This window comes from Chamaea fasciata, unplaced genomic scaffold (genome assembly GCF_029207755.1).
Source record: "Chamaea fasciata isolate MVZ Bird 193981 ecotype frontalis unplaced genomic scaffold, bChaFas1.0.hap1 SCAF_13, whole genome shotgun sequence".
NCBI lineage: Eukaryota > Metazoa > Chordata > Aves > Passeriformes > Sylviidae > Chamaea > Chamaea fasciata.
The window spans coordinates 13,439,254-13,451,821 of NW_027094098.1; the positions used below are offsets into that span (position 1 = coordinate 13,439,254).

The 12,568-nt window shown below is 40.3% G+C and overlaps 1 protein-coding gene across 3 annotated transcripts in view; it reads left to right on the forward strand.

Moving 5' to 3' along the window:
- PTPRG (protein tyrosine phosphatase receptor type G) overlaps positions 1–12,568 on the forward strand; it is a 391,196-nt gene that overhangs the window by 326,839 nt on the left and 51,789 nt on the right. The gene's annotated exons all lie outside the window — the stretch shown is intronic.

Here is a 12,568-nt window from a genome sequence, read left to right on the forward strand (position 1 = left end):
AATTTCTATTAACATTTGTAAGTAATTAACATCATTGCAGTAAGATGGTGAATAATAAAATTGCAGTGGTGTATGCACAAAAGCTGGATGAGGAAATGTTCCAAAGATCCCATTGTGTTGTCCTGTTTTTCAATATATGTCTTCTTTATTTGAAGTACTAAAATTGGTCAAATTCACACCAGGCAAGTCCTGGAAGGATATGGTATATCTCAAAACACTGGGATGAAGGATTAGTAGTATTTATCTACTGTTGATACAAAATGCTCTTCTGAGGAGGAAAGGTTTTGAAATTCAGTGCTAACAGCTATTATCTAGAAGAGTGTTGGAATCTATCCTTGTTTGCAAAACATTTCCATTTCTTTGCAATTTTACTAGTGGAGCAAGAGAAATAATTGTAAAATTTGTGTTTAATTTGCGCAAAGAGTAATAATACCATCCCTGAAAAGATATTTAAGATATTGGTGGAGATGAAAAATTAATATAGACATGGATATTATGTCATGTAGCAGTCAAAGTTTTTTGATAAATATGAAGCAAGAAATAGAGGAACAAATTCAAGAGGACATATGTACTACCTTCAAATAATCTGTGTCTGGTTCTGAGGATTTTTAACAAATACAGAGAGTGTATTAAAAATACACGTGTTTTAGGACAAATCAACAAGCAACTAGAACGCAAATCATCCCAGTAACATTTCACATTGTGCAGACCATGTCACTGAAGCAGCAGCACAGCATTTCATTTCCAGTGTGATTGCCTTTCCTCAGGGAAAAAATAAAATGTTTATCTCTGTGAGTGTTTTAAAGTAAGGAAAACAGAGATGCTGAAGCACTGCAGACTCTAATTCAGAAGTTTGAAAGGAGCAGTAATGTGGATTTTCAGGAAAAAATACTTAGCTTAAGATGTAATGGGCAACATATGGAATAATTTGCTGAATAACACCATCAAAGCAAATGGCATGAAAACGATTTTGAGACGGATATTTCAGAAGAGGAAACATGGTATTGAAGTGCACAGCAGAGAAACACTTGTGATGAAAGGATAAAACCCTCAAGGGGACAGGCGTGCTGGACCAAGAGGTCGATCCTTGCACAGCAGTACTTAGTTTTGGTGTTAAAAAAATTAAAAATCAAAACCCAGATAACTAGAGGAAGCAGAAGAGGCATAGTTGCCCTTGGCAATGCAATGTGAGGGTAAAACAAATTTTATTTTTGCTTTTGCAATTTTGAGCATTTGTGGATTTAGATGATTTGAGACTGGAGGTGACATAAGTGGAACAATGGAGCGCAGAGAAGCCTTCTGCTTGTTTCCATCTCATTGGTGCCCTATTATCCAGGGACCGAAATAAGGGAAGTTGCTTGGGAAGTTGCTTGGGAAGGTTTGGCAAAGCATTAACTTTGTTTGGTCTCTTTGTGACTCATTCCACGATACAGCAAAGCAATAAGTTTTGTGAGGAGGACTTGTTGTAAGAAAGCTTCATTTTCTGTTCCCTTTATTTGAAAAGGAGACTGTCATTGTTTGATGAAGATTTCCTTTTTCCATCTGTTGAGCTTCCATACTGTGTTTTAGAGACTCCTCGTAACTGAATATATTTGGAAATGATCTGTGCCATTTCTGAACAAGACTCGCTTATTTGCAGAGGTAATTTGCTGTTCTCAGTTCCTTTTTCATGTGGATCCTGGACAAATGGTGAAAGAATATGACTAATATTGAAGAGAAAGGGTCACTTCCGTCTTTTTTGTGTGGTGGCCATCTCAGTAATGAAAAGGGATGGGAACTTGCAGGCAGGCAGAGCTCTGAATTACCTTTCTACTAAAGTTTCCTGGATTCAGTGCTTTAAATGGCACTGCTGCACAAAGAGGCCTGTGTGATTTTACATTGGTAGAGTGGAAGATAAACTAGGTCACCATAATGAAGCTGCAAAATTGTGCTGCCTTTTATCCCAGAAAAACGAGGAGAGCACAATCACAGGGTGACCACGAGCCATGACATCCACTGGCACCTCTTGGTAGTTGGGCTCCCTGGGCAGGAGGGACAATGATACTGTAGTTTCTGTTTGCTTCTGTGCATCTTTGATTCCTCTTGGGGAAAAGCTGGCCTGGCTGATCCTTGAGCTGTCATGGGCATGATGAAGGGGACTGTTGCTCCCAGGACCTCTAGTGCTTAAATTGATTTCTTTTAGCATCAAGTTGAGAATTTGAGTCTTAGCAGAGAGAAGAGGTGAGGAGACCAGACCCTTGTTTTACTCACCATATGGATTCACCATTCACTTTGGCAGTGGCACAATGGTGCTTCTTTTTCTGCTTTCTTTCCTTTCATACTGGGTGCTGAAATTGTCTGCTCTAGGGACAACAACCGAGTATTTCTGAAAACTACACTGGGATTTTAGGACCTTCACTGGAGCACTGCTAGCTCGTCTAGAGCCCATTAAAACGTGGGTGTCGTAAGGTGCTGTTTCCCAAACACATTATTTTTGCATTTCTGGGCATTTGTTTTGCATCTGTGATTTTATACCCAGACTTAGTATCATGAGATCCATCTGCAGATCTTCAAGGTCAGTTTAAAATCTGACTTGGATTGTCTGCAGTCTCTGCCACTGTTACTCTCACAGCCTTTGCTACAAGCTCCGAGAACTGCAGGGTGTGTTTGGTAGTGACCTCCAAACTATTTAGGGATTGAGTGTGACTTCAATTTTTTTTTGCAACAAGATGAGTTCCTATAGTATGCTGAGTTGTAATATGGCTTGAAACATGTCTTTTCTAGAACTTCCACTATATTCTGTAGCAAATTGAACTAGTCCTGAGTATTGACACTTAGGGGTAAACCTAGGATCAGTGTCACTTTCATCTTCACACAGGTGCAGGAGGGTGACCAGAGTCAGGAAATCAACTGAAATGTTTTCATACACAGTAAATTCTGTCATTTGGGGGGAAAATAACATATTTCAGGAGAGTGTGGTAACCTTCCACTGTTTGTTTTTCATTTTGATTTTTAATCTAAACACTACAGTCCTATAGACTGTGGTTTCAAAGGGAAAAAATAAGCAGAGAATATTAAGAAGCAATTAAGATTTTAGAGTTTAGCCAACAGCAACTTTTAAATGGGAACTAAATTATAGCCATTTCTCATTTTCAGCTAAGAGGAAGAAATTCATTCACGACTATAGCTGGAGAGTTTTCTTTTTCTTTCTTTTGAGCAGATACCATAATTCACCTTGAATTATTGCCACCATCAACATTGTGATCCCAAAGACAAAGTGGGAATATTGTACTGCATTTCTTATTAAATCAAGCTGTTTATACAGTGCTAATATGTTTACTTTCAGGGGGGATTTTTGGAACAACGCAGCTGCTGCCTTTCAAAGAGCAAGCAAGCTTGCGTTGCTTGTTTTATGGCTGTGTGTGTATATGAGACAGCTTGGGAAAAAGATGTCTTTAATTTTCCTTAGGCAAAACCCTATAGAATTTAGTAGAGAGAGTTTTCTTAGGTTTTTGTTAAGCATCCTGTCAAATTGAACAGAATCATTGGGACAAGTCCTGTGACAGAGCCTTGTACTTCTCTGGCAGTGCCTTTCTGTGCAGGAGAAATTACACTGAGCACCAGGAGATGTGTTCTTTTTTTCTGACTTGGTCATTGATTTCTGTGGGACCTCAGGCCAAGTCACTTACGGGTTGAGAGTATTGTTGTTGAACTCAGTGGCAAAGATCTCACTGGGAGCAAACTCAGGTGTTCAATATTTCAGCATCTGAGTTCTGACACTGGTGAAATAGCAGTGAATAAGGTTGGTCAGCTGCATTTGTATATCAACTTGTAATATAGCAACAAAAGGTGAAACATAAAGAACCCTCATATTTACCATGTCTAATAACCATGCCTCAGAAAACTACCTCTTGGTGTTAAATTCTAGGGAGCTTGCACAGCTGCTTAGCTAAGAGAGCATTGAAACTTAATTGGGAGAAAAAAAAATAATTTCTGTCTGTACCAGGTTGTAAAAAGTGCTGAAATTGTTATCTGAACCTATCTCTAGGTTTTATTTTATGAGTACACAATGTGTTGTTCATCTACTGTACTGATTGGAAAAGGAACATTGCAAATTTACAGACCATTGTAAAATTGTTTGCTTACAATGATAAAAGCTTCTTTCATCTTACTCTAAAATGTTTGTGATTCTTCTCATTTTCTCACCCATGGAGGATGTTGAGTGGTAACACTTTCTGAGACCCTGGGTGTTAATTTTAAGAATGCCTCAGATGCAGTTGCATGAGTATTTAATTCAGCAGCAGCAGTTCAGGCAGGGTCCTCTGTTCCTGCCCTTGTTCTGCCCTCTGTGATCCCATTGCAAATGTTTGTACAACCATGTGAGGAGATGGATTGCGAAATAATCCATGTTTAAAAAAAAAATCTTTTTAAAAAAATGAGAGTTTTCATGTCCTGATTTAAACCAGATTAGCTTAGTCTGGTTCATGTAGTAACAGGACAGAGCTGTACCAGCATAACTGAAGGAGCAGCACAGGGCAGGATTGAGAAGGATGGATGGGGATGCTCGCTCCAACATTGTCCTCAGCAATGCCTGAGGACCACATCCAGGTGCTTGTGCTCATGTTGGGGATGGCAGTGCCCCAGAGCTTGTGTCACCACAGGCACTGAGGAGAATTGAGAAGGGGAAGAGACTTCCCTTCTCCCTGGAGACAGCCAACTCCCCAGGGAGACGAGGGAAAACGTGGAGGTGAGTGGCATACCTGAAACTTCTCGCAGTTCCATCTCCTTTTTTAGTGCCCAGCTGTGCCGTGCTCACACTGAACAAGGCATGCCTTTGTTTTCCTCTGGGAATGGCCACATCTAGGCTCATATGATGTGAAATGGGGACGGGGCAGATCACTGCTTGGTAAATGGGAGGCAGCCTAGCCTGATTTAGAGTCGTCTGATCTCCTGCTCTCAATCCAGGCAGTGCAGGAAAAGCACTTCAGCTCTTATTGCAGAAGATCCAGGTTGTGTGTGATTTTGCCAGTGCCAGAGGTAAAGGTACTGAATCTTAGGTCCATCTGTGCTCAGTATCTCAAAATTGCTCATTTTCATTAAAAGGGAGCAGGCCTGTGATCAGCTCTCTCTTCCCCCACTCTGGGACCCGACCTCATCCTCTCTGCCAATGTCAGGCCCTCACTTGCAAGCCGGATGTTCACGACAGCTGCTGCTTGCTTGTTCTGGCTGTTGGTACCATACTTTCAGTGCTCATCATTCTTCCTTTATGAGAAAAATCAATATGAAAACTTCTCTGGCAGCATCTCTGCTCATTCATCTAGCAGGACACAGCCTGGGGCAAGGGGCAGAGCCCACAGATAAAGCCCAAGACCAAACTTGAGTTTGGTGCTGGTGCCGCACTTCACGGTGTTGGCTCAGGGGGTTTTATTGTCTCCTCCTGCAGGGGAGCTGAGCTCAGCTGGTCCCAGGGCTGGTGGGACACGGGGATGGCTCCATGTGGGAAGGGCTGAGGCTGAGGAGCCCATGACCTGCACCTGCAACCATCCCTCCCCAACTTCTTGTTCCATAGCCATTTCCCAAATGGCTGCTTTGGGGCCTTTCAGAAATCCTGGGAGTTGTCAGTTGTTATAGTAACAGACCCCTTGCTGTTGAATTGGCCCCGAGATGCCCATTTGGGCTTTTGAACAGACTAACTCAGGCTCATTAGACAAAAAAGAGAGAGAGACAGATTTGCAGATGGAAAGTTGCTTTTTAAGCATGCTGGATGATCTGTTTAAGAGCTTGACTGTGGAAAGGGGTATGGTCTCTCATTATATGCCTGTTACTTTTACTCCCTTTTAATTAACACTAGGTTTAATTTTTTGTCACAAAACAGAATTCTACAAGATCCCATTTCCTTTCTGGTGAGGCCAATAGAGACCTGCTGCTTTACAGACCAACATATTTTGTCTTGAGAAAGGAAACAGGTATTTGCTAAGCTTAAATGCAGATCAGTGGTGATTTCCAGAACTATCAGGATATTGACAAAGCTCAGAAAATACTACTTTTAATTCTAATTCTAGAGCATCAGAACCAAAATCAATAAGCACATTCCAACCCAGGAATGTCCCATTTCAAGGAAATAGGACTGTCTAGATTTTGCTTCAGGTTTAGACCTGAGCCATCCCACTGGTGTTAACAGAGTGATTTCTGAATAACTTCTACCAGCTACAAAGACTTTGCCATTATAAATTTGAGTCCGCATCACTGAGGAACCTGTATCATCTTAAATGGGTTCCCAGCAGTAATGTAATTGCAGTATCAAATTTCTTCTTGCCCAATATTTGAAGCCAGCTTCTTCCTGTGCCCCACATGGCCAGCCTTCATCTGAATTTCATGAATCAGTGTTCTCCTCTCAGCTGTCCTGTAAATAAAAAGCAAATACAGTTTTATAGCAGGCTGATGTATCTCCAGGTGTAAATAAGAAAGGACTCTGGGGTTTTTTATGTGATTCACCTTTTCTGGAAGGAAGATTGTTGCATCAGGTGGGGCAGGCAGAGCAGTTAGCAGACAGGGGAAGCAAGTGCTTGACTACATGAAAAGAGATCTGCAAGGAATCTGTGATCTTCTGCCCCACTTGTGCTGTGGATGTGAGGGGTCTTTGGCTTAAATTACAGCACGAGGGAAATTTCAGTTGGACATTAGAAACAACCTCATGATGGGAAAGACAATAAAGTGGTGGTCTATAGAATTTCCATCATTTCTAGTTTCAGACACGGTTAAGCAGCTCCAGTGAGGAGCATCACAGAAGTCTGATCCCTCACTTCCAGGCCTGTTCTCCAGTTCTGCAGTGCCAGCTTTAAAGCACACATGGAAGCATGAGAAAAGAGGAGGGATGGTACAGTGGGATAAATTGACCTGTAAATCACAGGCTAGAGGCCTGCCTGTCACTCTAAAACTGTCGCCTGTGGGTCAGTTGCATGAACATCTTTCTGCAGGCACTTTTATGGATGTGGCCACTGAACTCAGTGGGAGCCTAGATGTGCATCACCTTTATTTTGAAAGATAATGTCAAGCAGGCAATCATGAGTCACATAACAGGACAATACGTCAATACGTGCTTCAGGTGTGGAAGACTAGAATTCAAAATATCATGTTGGTGACCTTGAAAACTCCCAAACACAAAAAGTATCATTTTTATTTTTAATTTGCTATATGATGTGTCCCATAAGAGCTGAGACATTAATGCTGTACTTTGCCCCCAGGCCATCCTAAGGGGGTGAAGCTTATGCAAAAGGCTTGGCAGAAAGTTGGAAAACTGCTGTTGACACCCCTGCTCAGTTCTTTGTTTAGAGGTGTAGCAGAATTTCCCCAACATTTCCAAAAACACCTTCTTCTGCAGAGAGGGCAAAGGAGAATGGGCAAGGGCAGCTGAGGTCAGGCAAGGAGGGATCTGCACAGCTGCAGTCGATCTTACTGTTTTGTCTCTGTGGAACTAATTAAATGGATTAATTGCAGACATATTTTTTTCTCTGGAAATGCTTTCCCCAGTGTGGTTGTAATGGTGAGGTCTGGGGAAAAAAGAGCAAGATTTTATCTATGCAGTTACTGGCTTAATAGTTTGCAATGCATAAGTATGAACAAATATTTTTTAAATATCAAAATATTCGTATTAATCTCTATTAAAAACAGTTTTTTGAGTGCTCAGAAATAATAGTCCATGAGGAGTGTGGGTTTTCTCATAACTACAGTGGTAGAGGATGCCAGGTACCACTGGCATCTCCTACTCATCTGCTGGGTCTGTTGTAAGTTACCATAGAGGAAACTTAAACAGCTTTAAAATTTTTGAACTATGGCTTTAAAAGCTGTGCGATATTTTAAAAGAGAAGCCAATTTCACAAATGCTTTTTGTGAAATTATATCACTTTATGAAAAGAGGGCTCTATTCAGAAATTGATGTGCCATTTTTCTATTCCCCTTCTCAGCTCAAAGAAACAATTCACACACTCATTGTCGATTGGTCTGTTGCTAGTTAATTTCTTTTCTATAATATTCTTAGTATGTTAGAGTATGAGTTAAAGCGTATACAGGTACCTCTGGGGTAGATTCACTCTCATAAACTGGTAGGTTCAGAGCTAGAGCAATGTCTCAGACATACTGTGAAAGAAATATCCTATAATACAGCTAGATGTACCCTGAGGGAACAGTATACTTCTGCTGTGAAACTGTGAATTAACCACAGCAACCAGATAAATTATATTTTTTCTCTCTCCTTGTAACCATAAAATATAGCCATTGAAAGGCCCTATCCTGTCCTAAGTCCCATGGCAGCATTTGGACTAACATTAGCACCAGCTATTTCACAGCAGGATGTAGTCTGAGTGTAAAATTATAGGGTAAGAATATTAAATCAATTCAGCAACCTTAGCTGCTTGGATAAATACTGGGAATCAGCAAACTAGTAAAACAATAACAAGCAGGGGTGAACTTCATTTTACCATTCTTAAAACCTGTGCAATTTGGGGGAAAACAAGGCCTTGGAATGCACAACACGTTGTGCTGCTATTACAAATGTTGCAAGTACACGAATTCATTCAGTTTATTGTAGAATGCTGAGTTGGTTGGTTTGAAAGAAAACAGTTCCTCTATTGCTATAAACAGCATGTGTTTTACTCTATTGACTTAGAGGTTAAAATTCATTTGAGTTCGAACTTTTAGGCTGAAACAGGCGTGGGTGGCGTGCCTGGGTGTCCTGATTGGTGGGTTGTTTCATGTTTTGGAAACCCTGTCTTTTCCAAGAAAGAACAAAACCTTTTTGAAATGCCCTACAAATTGACGTTTATAAAGTAGTAGAATTAAGCCAGATTTGAATTGTAAAAATATTGTTAATGTTAAAAAACAATAAATAAAAGCAAAATCAGTTCTTATTAATGACAAATGTTCTATTCCCAGAAGGTTCAAAATTGTTTTATGGTTCTGATCAAATTATCAGTTAAATGGATGGATTTCTGCACAGTGATTTGTTCTCTACGGCCATTTTTTAACCACCATCAGAAAGTTTCCAGTGAATGCTGGTAAAATTACTCATATTTTGTAGGAACCATCATCATTCAAAATGATGATCATTTCCTCTCCAGAGTCTTAAAAGTTTCCTAAATTTCAGTGTTCATCAGTAACAGCAACTAGTAGTTCAGACATGAAATGAAAGCTGGGAAGAGGCAGTCCTCATACCTGACTTAATATTTTGATTTGTTTTGTTGGGTTTTGTTTTGCTTTTTTAATAAAAGCTTGGGACATAAATGTACCAAAATGGTAAGTCTCTGCCCACTCATGCAGCTCCGTATTTTTGAAGCATTCAGTGTGCTGTTTCAATCAGGGAGTAAATGGGTTTGCTTTGCAGGCTCAGAAGAGCACATTGCAAATGCTGGTTTGGTCAGTTAAGGCTGGATCCAGACTTTATCCACAGAACCAACATTTAGACAACAGCAAAAAAAAAGATTCTCCTGGCCTAGATATTATTGCAGGCTTCATACTCATACGAATGAACTGGTGTTCACCACTTTCCTCACTTACAGGTAGAGACAAGCCTTTTAACTTAAAAGAGTTTTTCTTGCAATCTGTTTATTTTTCAGCAAGCTTTTCTGCAGGTCTCACATGACAGAAGTTGGAGTCATGTTTTCTGCTAATACCTTGTCTCCCTACAACTGTACAATTGTCCTGTGTCCTTGTTCTAATTTTGGGGACCTGCAGGGGAAGAGAGAGAATGATGAACAGCTTATCAAGCACCAAGAACATTTACTTGGTTTATATCTGCCACAGTTATTCTGAACATGTTTATGGTATGGAGTGGTTTATAAACTTTATATTTATTAGCAGTAATTCCTTATTAGAAAAAAAATTTAATAATTAAAGCACACCATTTGCATGCACAAATCACCATAGTTTGACTTGGGTGCTATTTAATACTGAATCTATCTAGGCAAAGTAATTGTATCTCTGTGGAGATCAATCCTGAAGAATAAAAGAGATGAAAGTATTTTTTAAATAATTTTAGCAAAGAAAAGATTGTCTTCTTTTTCCTGAAACTATGGTAATAAAGTTTCTGCTTCCTAAAGGAAAATGTAGTAATTGGGAAATTTGCAAATGGAAATTAGTCTGTGTTGGTCTTTGTCTTTATATCATTAAATGCAGTCTTTAATTAGCATATATATTATTCATGTTTCAATATAATCCATTTTATAAGTCCAAGTTAAAATATAAAAATCAAAATGGGCTTGATGCGCCCTATTGTTCACATGCAAAGCAGTTAACATAGATGTAAAGATATGAGGTGAATTGAAACATCCATATTTCATAAGGATGCAGTCTACGTTTTCTGAAATTATGGCTTGAACTCTTATTTTTAACTTTTTCTCATTTGCATACATATTACTCCCTGTTTAAATGATGTGTTAATTCTATTCATTAGACTTCAGTGGATGCTTCTGACTCTCCTGATAATCAAGCACAGGTCCCTGGAAAGCAAATTATGGACTTTCATGTTGCAAAACCCATTGTAAACGTGACATTTATCACTGCAAAGCCAACTCCTGTGGAGCACTTGGCTGCAGTCAGGAGGGCAGAAGCCTTTTTCTTCTGCTTATGATGATGATTGTCATCTGTGGATAAGGAGCAGGCACCAGGTCCCCAGTGGCTCTTCAGAAATGGTTGGGCACTTCACAACTGCTCCACAGTCTTGATGGTAAAAATGCCACCTCAGTTCTTTGAGGGAATGATTTGCTCAGGTCCTCACACAAACACCTTCAAGAAAATGGAATTTTCTGTTATATATATATATATTCCATTCCATATAATGTGATGGTGGAGACCAAGATGGGGGAACCTGACCTAGATGGGCTCTGTACTGTCTGAAGTGTATTTGGCTGTCAGAGCTGTAGCCTGCAGCTTTGGCTTTGCTGCACTTCCAAAATATGCCTGTACTTCAAAATCTGGAAGAAGAGAGCCCTGAAAGCAAAGCACAAAGGTGACAGCAGTACAACAGGAGTCCTTTCTCCTTTCTCTGGGTTACTGAGCCATACCCGGTTGTGAATGTGGGAAGAATCAGTGGGAAGAAAAGGGGCAGTGAAATAGTATTGAAGTTAGGTGTCGGCTGTTGCACATTGATTTGCCAAGGCCGTGTCAATTATCTCTTTAATTTTAGGTATAAAAGCATTGTTATCCCAGTGGCAAACCCAAGGTGATAATTTTGGAAGGTTTTATGCTGTTAGGGTGAGCCCTTAGTGGTGCCACACAGGGATTTGTCGTGTGTGCTCTGATTAATAAAAAAATTGGTGGGAAGAATGATTTATATTGGCATCTCTGTGAGGAAATCCTTGACATATTTAAAAGCCCATAAGTATAGTTTCCATCTGGTGTTTTGCAGAGCCTGGACCTTCTCAAAAGCAGTGCTTATGTGCTGCAGGGAATTAGTTCAGGTCTTTGTGATAGCAGAAGGTGAGAGTTCAACATGTGGTTTTGTTAGGCACAGAGCTACAGAGAACAAGTTGTATAGCTTAAAGGTACAGGTGGAGACTACTAGAAAGAGACCTGTTGTCCCTGCAGCCTAGTTTTATTTGAAGTGCAGAGAATAAGAGCAGAAGAGATCACTGCATTTGATACACATTCTCAGAGCAGCTGCTTCATCTCCATGTGTCTGGCTGTGTTATTTCACTCTCAGGATCTTTCTGCATGAGAAACAGCTGGGCACCACTGAGCACAGGAGAAATTATCCCCTTTCACCAGCCTGTGGGATAACCCAAGCTGCAGCTGGGCCCATGGGGTAGTGAAAAATCTGTGTGCTAGTGAGTGTGTTAGTGAGTTGCAGTGCTGTCTGTAGGGTCTGAGCTTGCACGTAGATCCTTTCTTTCCTTACCAATGCTTCCTTGTGCTGACACTGTGCAAGGGAATCACTGAGCTTTACACCAGCATTTTTGAAACACTTCAAACTCATCTGCAGCCCTCTCCTTCTTCAGTCCCTGGACAGTGAGTGTTGAGTCCAGTGGGGCTTCTGCACTGTAAAGCTGGGACAGGCTGTGCTAATTCCCTGTGTGCTGAGCACAGAAGAGAATTCTGAGAAAAAGGGATTTCAACCTTAGCACAGGGTTTAAGATTATCCACAGTTCTCAATTTCCTGGTTTGGGTTTTGTTTGTCTTTTATAAACCTGGAAAGTAAGCAGCTCACCTCTTTGGGGAAATGAGGCAGGGGATAAGCATTCCCCTTTCATCCTCTTTCCAGAATTTTTTCCCTTGTTGTGCCAAATACAGCAACTTCCCATCCCAGAGAGAGATGTATTGGCAACTTCACTCATTATTTTGTTCTGGTGACTGGATTAACATTATCATCGTGGTTGCTCTCCACCAACGTTGTTGTATTTTACTGAGCTTTCTGCAAAGAATGAGTTAAATACATATGGGTTGAATGCTTTCTATTACAACTCATGTTCTGTCTTGACCTTCTTGGCTTCACATATTTCCCCTTTTAAAGTTACTAGCTGTATCTGAGATCTTAACATCAACATTCTCATTTATTTTGGGAAATAAATATTAATGAGATGGCTGATGATAGCATTGT